Genomic DNA, 9,425 nt, shown 5'->3' with positions numbered 1-9,425 from the left:
GCTGAAAAAAGACCATGTATAGTAAGGCGTTTTTAGCCCGAAAAAAAGACCATGTATAGTAAGGCGTTTTTAGCCGAAAAAAAGATCATGTATAGTAAGGCTTTTTTAGCTGGAAAAAAGACCATGTATAGTAAGGCGTTTTTAGCCCGAAAAAAGACCATGGATAGTAAGGCTTTTTAGCTGGAAAAAAGACCATGTATAGTAAGGCGTTTTTAGCCCGAAAAAAGACCATGGATAGTAAGGCGTTTTCAGCCCGAAAAAAAAGACCATGTATAGTAAGGCGTTTTTAGCTGGAAAAAAAGACCACGTAGAGTAAGGAGTTTTTAGCTGGAAGAAAAGACCAAGTATAGTAAGGCGTTTTTAGCCCGAAAAAAGACCATGGAGAGTAAGCCGTTTTTAGCCGAAAAAAAGACCATGTATAGTAAGGAGTTTTTAGCTGGAAAAAAGACCATGTATAGTAAGGCGTTTTTAGCCCGAAAAAAAGACCATGTATAGTAAGGCGTTTTTAGCCCGAAAAAAAGACCATGTATAGTAAGGCGTTTTTAGCTGGAAAAAAGACCATGTATAGTAAGGCGTTTTTAGCCGAAAAAAAAAAGACCATGTATAGTAAGGCGTTTTCAGCCGAAAAAAAGACCATGTATAGTAAGGCGTTTTTAGCTGGAAAAAAAGACCACGTAGAGTAAGGAGTTTTTAGCTGGAAGAAAAGACCAAGTATAGTAAGGCGTTTTTAGCCGAAAAAAAGACCATGTATAGTAAGCCGTTTTTAGCCGAAAAAAAGACCATGTATAGTAAGGAGTTTTTAGCTGGGAAAAAAGACCAAGTATAGTAAGGCGTCTTTAGCCCGAAAAAAAGACCACGGAGAGTAAGGCTTTTTTAGCTGGAAAAAAAGATCATGTATAGTAAGGCATTTTTAGCCCGAAAAATAAAGACCATGTATAGTAAGGCGTTGTTAGCCGAAAAAAAGACCATGTATAGTAAGGCGTTTTTAGCTCGAAAAAAAGACCAAGTATAGTAAGGCGTTTTTAGCCCGAAAAAAAAAGACCATGTATAGTAAGGCGTTTTTAGCCGAAAAAAAGACCATGTATAGTAAGGCGTTTTTAGCCCGAAAAAAGACCAAGGATAGTAAGGCTTTTTTAGCTGGAAAAAAGACCATGTATAGTAAGCCGTTTTTAGCCGAAAAAAAGACCATGTATAGTAAGGAGTTTTTAGCTGGAAAAAAAGACCAAGTATAGTAAGGCGTTTTTAGCCATAAAAAAGACCATGTATAGTAAGCCGTTTTTAGCCGGAAAAAAGACCATGTATACTAAGAAGTTTTTAGCTGGAAAAAAAAGACCAAGTATAGTAAGGCGTTTTTAGCCCGAAAAAAGACCATGGAGAGTAAGGCGTTTTTAGCCCGAAAAAAAAGACCATGTATAGTAAGGCGTTTTTCGCCCGAAAAAAGACCAAGGATAGTAAAGCTTTTTTAGCTGGAAAAAAAGACCATGTATAGTAAGGCGTTTTTAGCCCGAAAAAAAAGACCATGTATAGTAAGCCGTTTTTAGCCGAAAAAAAGACCATGTATAGTAAGGCGTTTTTAGCCCGAAAAAAGACCATGGAGAGTCAGGCGTTTTTAGCCCGGAAAAAAAGACCATGTATAGTAAGGCGATTTTAGCCCGAAAAAAGACCAAGGATATTAAGGCGTTTTTTTAGCCGAAAAAAAGACCATGGAGAGTAAGGCGTTTTTAACCCGAAAAAAAAAAGACCATGTGTAGTAAGGCGTTTTTAGCCCGAAAAAAGACCATGTATAGTAAGGCGTTTTAGCCCAAAAAAGACCATGGATAGTAAGGTGTTTTTAGCTGAAAAAAGACCATGTATAGTAAGGCGTTTTTAGCCCGAAAAAAGACCATGTATAGTAAGGCGTTTTTAGCCGAAAAAAAGATCATGTATAGTAAGGCTTTTTTAGCTGGAAAAAAGACCATGTATAGTAAGGCGTTTTTAGCCCGAAAAAAGACCATGGATAGTAAGGCTTTTTAGCTGGAAAAAAGACCATGTATAGTAAGGCGTTTTTAGCCCGAAAAAAGACCATGGATAGTAAGGCGTTTTCAGCCCGAAAAAAAAGACCATGTATAGTAAGGCGTTTTTGTCCCGAAAAAAGACCAAGGATACTAAGGCTTTTTTAGCTGGAAAAAAGACCCTGTATAGTAAGGCGTTTTTAGCCGAAAAAAAGACCATGTATAGTAAGGCGTTTTTGGCCCGAAAAAAAAGACCATGTATAGTAAGGCGTTTTTAACCGAAAAAAAGACCATGTTTAGTAAGGCGTTTTTAGCCGAAAAAAAGACCATGTATAGTAAGGCGTTTTTAGCTGAAAAAAAAGACCAAGTATCGTCAGGCGTTTTTAGCTCGAAAAAAGACCATGGATAGTAAGGCTTTATTAGCTGGAAAAAAGACCATGTATAGTAAGGCGTTTTTAGCCCGAAAAAAAAAGACCATGTATAGTAAGGCGTTTTTAGCCGAAAAAAAGACCATGTATAGTAAGGCGTTTTTAGCTGAAAAAAAGACCATGTATAGTAAGGCGTTTTTAGCCCGAAAAAAGACCATGGATAGTAAGGCTTTTTAGCTGGAAAAAAGACCATGTATAGTAAGGCGTTTTTAGCCCGAAAAAAGACCATGGATAGTAAGGTGTTTTCAGCCCGAAAAAAAAGACCATGTATAGTAAGGCGTTTTTGTCCCGAAAAAAGACCAAGGATACTAAGGCTTTTTTAGCTGGAAAAAAGACCCTGTATAGTAAGGCGTTTTTAGCCGAAAAAAAGACCATGTATAGTAAGGCGTTTTTGGCCCGAAAAAAAAGACCATGTATAGTAAGGCGTTTTTAACCGAAAAAAAGACCATGTTTAGTAAGGCGTTTTTAGCCGAAAAAAAGACCATGTATAGTAAGGCGTTTTTAGCTGAAAAAAAAGACCAAGTATCGTCAGGCGTTTTTAGCTCGAAAAAAGACCATGGATAGTAAGGCTTTATTAGCTGGAAAAAAGACCATGTATAGTAAGGCGTTTTTAGCCCGAAAAAAAAAGACCATGTATAGTAAGGCGTTTTTAGCCGAAAAAAAGACCATGTATAGTAAGGCGTTTTTAGCTGAAAAAAAGACCATGTATATTAAGGCGCTTTTCGCCGGAAAAAAGACCATGTATAGTAAGGCGTTTTTAGCCGAAAAAAAGATCATGTATAGTAAGGCGTTTTTAGCTGAAAAAAAGACCATGTTTAGTAATGCGTTTTTTTAGCCCGAAAAAAGACCATGGAGAGTAAGGCTTTATTAGCTGGAAAAAAGACCATGTATAGTAAGGCGTTTTTAGCCCGAAAAAAAAAGACCATGTATAGTAAGGCGTTTTTAGCCCGAAAAAAAAAGACCATGTATAGTAAGGCGTTTTTAGCCGAAAAAAAGACCATGTATAGTCAGCCGTTTTTAGCCGAAAATAGACCATGGAGAGTAAGGCTTTTTTAGCTGGAAAAAAGACCATGTATAGTAAGGAGTTTTTAGCTGGAAAAAAGACCAAGTATAGTAAGGCGTTTTCAGCCCGAAAAAAAAAAGACCATGTATAGTCAGCCGTTTTTAGCCGAAAATAGACCATGGAGAGTAAGGCTTTTTTAGCTGGAAAAAAGACCATGAATAGTAAGGCGTTTTTAGCGCGAAAAAAAAGACCATGTATAGTAAGGCGTTTTTACCCGAAAAAGGACCATGTATAGTAAGGCGTTTTTAGCCGAAAAAAGACCATGTATAGTAAGGCGTTTTTAGCCCGAAAAAAAGACCATGTATAGTAAGGCGTTTTTAGCCCGAAAAAAAAAGACCATGTATAGTAAGGCGTTTTTAGCCGAAAAAAAGACCATGTATAGTAAGAAGTTTTTAGCTGGAAAAAAAGACCAAGTATAGTAAGGCGTTTTTAGCCCGAAAAAAGACCATGGAGAGTAAGGCGTTTTTAGCCGAAAGAAAGACCATGTATAGTAAGGCGTTTTTAGCCCAAAAAAAAAGACCATGTATAGTAAGGAGTTTTTAGCTGGAAAAAAAGACCAAGTATAGTAAGGCGTTTTCAGCCCGGAAAAAAAGACCATGTAAAGTAAGGCGTTTTTAGCCGAAAGAAAGACCATGTATAGTAAGGCGTTTTTAGCCCAAAAAAAAAGACCATGTATAGTAAGGCGTTTTTAGCCCGAAAAAAAGACCATGTATAGTAAGGCGTTTTTAGCTGAAAAAAAGACCATGTGTAGTAAGGCGCTTTTCGCCGGAAAAAAGACCATGTATAGGAAGGCGTTTTTAGATGGAAAAAAGACCATGGAGAGTAAGGCTTTATTAGCTGGAAAAAAACACCATGTATAGTAAGGCGTTTTTAGCCCGAAAAAAAAAAAGACCATGTATAGTAAGGCGTTTTTAGCCGAAAAAAAGACCATGTATAGTAAGGCGTTTTTAGCTGAAAAAAAGACCTTGTATAGTAAGGCACTTTTCGCCGGAAAAAAAGACCATGTATAGTAAGGCGTTTTTGGACCGAAAAAAAAGACCATGTATAGTAAGGCGTTTTTGTCCCGAAAAAAGACCAAGGATAGTAAGGCTTTTTTAGCTGGAAAAAAGACCCTGTATAGTAAGGCGTTTTTAGCCGAAAAAAAGACCATGTTTAGTAAGGCGTTTTTAGCCGAAAAAAAGACCATGTATAGTAAGGCGTTTTTAGCTGAAAAAAAATACCAAGTATCGTAAGGCGTTTTTAGCCCGAAAAAAGACCATGGATAGTAAGGCTTTATTAGCTGGAAAAAAAGACCATGTATAGTAAGGCGTTTTTAGCTGAAAAAAAATACCAAGTATCGTAAGGAGTTTTTAGCCCGAAAAAAGTTCATGGATAGTAAGGCTTTATTAGCTGGAAAAAAAAACCATGTATAGTAAGGCGTTTTTAGCCGAAAAAGGACCATGTATAGTAAGGCGTTTTTAGCCGAAAAAAGACCATGTATAGTAAGGCGTTTTTAGCCCGGAAAAAAAGGCCATGTACAGTAAGGCGTTTTTAGCACGAAAAAAAAAGACCATGTACAGTAAGGCGTTTTTAGCCGAAAAAAAGACCATGTATAGTAAGAAGTTTTTAGCTGGAAAAAAAAGACCAAGTATAGTAAGGCGTTTTTAGCGCGAAAAAAGACCATGGAGAGTAAGGCTTTTTTAGCTGGAAAAAAAGACCATGTATAGTAAGCCGTTTTAGCCCAAAAAAAGACCATGGATAGTAAGGTGTTTTTAGCTGAAAAAAGAATAAGTATAGTAAGACGTTTTCAGCCCGAAAAAAAAGACCATGTATAGTAAGGCGTTTTTAGCCGAAAAAAAGACCATGTATAGTAAGGCGTTTTTAGCCGAAAAAAAGACCATGTATAGTAAGGAGTTTTTAGCTGGATAAAAAGACCAAGTATAGTAAGGCGTTTTTAGCCCGAAAAAAGACCATGGAGAGTAAGGCTTTTTTAGCTGGAAAAAAAGACCATGTATAGTAAGGCGTTTTTAGCCGAAAAAAGACCATGTATAGTAAGGCGTTTTTAGCCCGAAAAAAAAGACCATGTATAGTAAGGCGTTTTTAGCCCGGAAAAAAAGACCATGTATAGTAAGGCGTTTTTAGCCGAAAAAAAGACCATGTATACTAAGAAGTTTTTAGCTGGAAAAAAAAGACCAAGTATAGTAAGGCGTTTTTAGCCGAAAAAAAGACCATGTATACTAAGAAGTTTTTAGCTGGAAAAAAAAGACCAAGTATAGTAAGGCGTTTTTAGCCCGAAAAAACACCATGGAGAGTAAGGCGTTTTTAGCAGAAAAAAAGACCATGTATAGTAAGGAGTTTTTAGCTGGGGAAAAAAAGACCAAGTATAGTAAGGCGTTTTTAGCCCGAAAATAGACCATGGAGAGTAAGGCTTTTTTAGCTGGAAAAAAGACCATGTATAGTAAGGAGTTTTTAGCTGGAAAAAAGACCAAGTATAGTAAGGCGTTTTCAGCCCGAAAAAAAAAAAGACCATGTATAGTAAGGCGTTTTTAGCCGAAAAAAAGACCATGTATAGTAAGGAGTTTTTAGCTGGAAAAAAGACCATGTATAGTAAGGCGTTTTTAGCCCGAAAAAAAGACCATGTATAGTAAGGCGTTTTTAGCCCGAAAAAAAGACCATGTATAGTAAGGCGTTTTTAGCTGGAAAAAAGACCATGTATAGTAAGGCGTTTTTAGCCGAAAAAAAAAGACCATGTATAGTAAGGCGTTTTCAGCCGAAAAAAAGACCATGTATAGTAAGGCGTTTTTAGCTGGAAAAAAAGACCACGTAGAGTAAGGAGTTTTTAGCTGGAAAAAAAGACCAAGTATAGTAAGGCGTGTTTAGCCGAAAAAAAGACCATGTATAGTAAGCCGTTTTTAGCCGAAAAAAAGACCATGTATAGTAAGGCGTTTTTAGCCCGAAAAAAGACCAAGGATAGTAAGGCTTTTTTAGCTGGAAAAAAGACCATGTATAGTAAGCCGTTTTTAGCCGAAAAAAAGACCATGTATAGTAAGGCGTTTTTAGCCCGAAAAAAGACCAAGGATAGTAAGGCTTTTTTAGCTGGAAAAAAGACCATGTATAGTAAGCCGTTTTTAGCCGAAAAAAAGACCATGTATAGTAAGGAGTTTTTAGCTGGAAAAAAAGACCAAGTATAGTAAGGCGTTTTTAGCCATAAAAAAAAGACCATGTATAGTAAGCCGTTTTTAGCCCGGAAAAAAAGACCATGTATAGTAAGGCGATTTTAGCCCGAAAAAAGACCAAGGATATTAAGGCGTTTTTTTTAGCCGAAAAAAAGACCATGGCGAGTAAGGCGTTTTTAACCCGAAAAAAAAAAGACCATGTGTAGTAAGGCGTTTTTAGCCCGAAAAAAGACCATGTATAGTAAGGCGTTTTAGCCCAAAAAAGACCATGGATAGTAAGGTGTTTTTAGCTGAAAAAAGACCATGTATAGTAAGGCGTTTTTAGCCCGAAAAAAAGACCATGTATAGTAAGGCTTTTTTAGCTGGAAAAAAGACCATGTATAGTAAGGCGTTTTTAGCCCGAAAAAAAGACCATGTGCAGTAAGGCGTTTTTAGCCCGAAAAAAAAAGACCATGTATAGCAGGGGTGGCCAACCAGTCAGAGACTAAGAGCCACATTTTTTACTGTTACTGCAAAGAGCCACATCAAGATGGCGGCGCGTGAACACGCAGCAGCTCCCGTCTCCCTCCCGGAAAATTGGCGTTTTTGTGTTTTTTTTATGTTTGTCAAAGTCATGATAAGTGCCTTCCTTGCACGCGGGGTCCGAGAGGACAGTAATATCATCTGTGCTGTATGTCATGCACATATTTGTCATATTTGACAATAAAGCTGACTTTGATAAACATAGGCACACATGAACACTCCATCGCCCCATCCCTCACACACACAGACCTCTGCTCAGACAGATTTATTATAAGTATCACCTTTTAAATACTCTTAAATTAATCTTATCCAGGGCGTCGCCGGTGACCTGCCCGCTGGCTTTTATCAGAGTGGAAAAATGTGTTCAATCTCTCTTTTGAATATCAATCCATTGTGGAATAAGACTCAAAGTTCCAAGGCAGAAAGTGTAAATCATTGGAAAGTCTTTTTGGGATATGCTACTCCTTTCACAATAAAAGCACAACACCTGTGCTAAAAATAAATCAATAATAATTTAAAAATAAAATCTGCCGAGTGGTGAAAGAGTCACCATGACTGCTTGATTTTTGCCGTCAACGTGACTGACGGCAAATCTGACAATGGAACAAAGTTGTCATACAAACCTGCACGTTTTCATTTTTGGGCGTTTCCAAAGGGGAGGGGGGTGTTATGGTGCACGTGCAGCGACGGAAAAACAGGCCACCAAAAATAGCCTGCAAAGACTTTCTACTTTGCGGCCGTGCGCTTTAATTTGGATTGGATTGGATTGGATATGCCTTTATTAGTCTCACAGTGGAGAAATTTACATTTCACAGCAGCAAAGTGATGAAAGGAATGAAAGTAGAAAAACGAAATACAATAATAATAATAATAATAATATTTGTCTTGCTATTTTAATAAATAGGCGGCGATCCAAAAGGGACGTTTTGCGCCGTTGTGGGAGTCACATCGACGCAGCCTGACGATTTCGCAACAGGTTAAAAAAGGTCAAGTTCTTCACGGCATTCAGGGTTGATCTCCACTTATGGCGAAGTAATAATATTAATAATACATTTGATTTACAAGCGCCTTTCAAAATTCCCAAGGTCACTTTACAGTCACAGGATATGTTATTCTGTGGGTGAGCAGCGGCAGCCAAAGGCGCCAGCGTTCTCTCAAACCAGAACTCAGATAGAAAGCTAGCTAATAGATAACTAACAGATAGCTAGCTAGGCCGCAACCCAGAAGTAACTCAGATACAAAGCTAGCTAATAGACAGCTAATAGATAGCTAACAGATAGCTAGCTAGGCCTTCACTCAACCCGGAAGTAACTCAGATACAAAGCTAGCTAATAGACAGCTAATAGATAGCTAACAGATAGCTAGCTAGGCTTTCACTCAAACCAGAAGTAACTCAGATACAAAGCTAGCTAATGGACAGCTAATAGATAGCTAACAGATAGCTAGCTAGGCCTTCACTCAACCCGGAAGTAACTCAGATAGAAAGCTAGCTAGCGAATAGACACCTAATAGATAGCTAACTCAAATCAATAGAAAGCAAGCTACCTAGTTAATAGATAGCTAGCTAGATAGCTATACAGCTGATAGATAGATAGCAAGATAGCAAGCCAGTCAGCTAGAGAGCTAATTGATAGCAAATAGTAAGCAAATAGATAGCTAGCCAGCTCGATAGCTGATAGATAGCTAGCAAGATAGCAAGCCAGTCAGTTGGACAGCTAATTGATAGCAAATAGCTAGCTAGATAGATAGCCAGCTAGATAGCTAATAGCTAGTCAGTAAGCTAGATAGCTAATTGATGGCAAATAGAAAGCAAATAGATAGCTAGAGAGCCAGCTAGATAGCGAATAGATAGCTTGCAAGATAGTTAGCCAGTCAGCTAGATAGCTAATTGATAGAAAATAGAAAGCAATAGTTACAGATAGCTAGCCAGATAGTTAGCTAATAGACAGCTAGCAAGATAGCTAGCCAGTCAGCAAGATAGCTAATTGATAGCACATAGAAAGCAAATAGATAGCTAGCTAGATAGCTAATTGATAGCAAATAGATAGCTAGCCAGCTAGATAGCTGGCAAGATAGCTATATAGCGAATAAAGTAGCGAGAATCAAGTTCCAGATGCCAGAAATGACAATTAACTGATTCACTGCCATTCTGGAATTTATTCAGTATATATGACATAGAGCGCCATTCCTGAATTTGTTGAGGTTTTGATTTTTCTTGCTGGGGTGCCGATAAAGCGCTGGTCAGACCTCTGGCAATAATTTTTCC

This window comes from Hippocampus bargibanti, linkage group LG07 (assembly GCF_051943395.1).
Source record: "Hippocampus bargibanti isolate YZ-2025 linkage group LG07, ASM5194339v1, whole genome shotgun sequence".
Classification (NCBI taxonomy): domain Eukaryota; kingdom Metazoa; phylum Chordata; class Actinopteri; order Syngnathiformes; family Syngnathidae; genus Hippocampus; species Hippocampus bargibanti.
Note: the sequence above shows the minus strand (reverse complement) of the source record.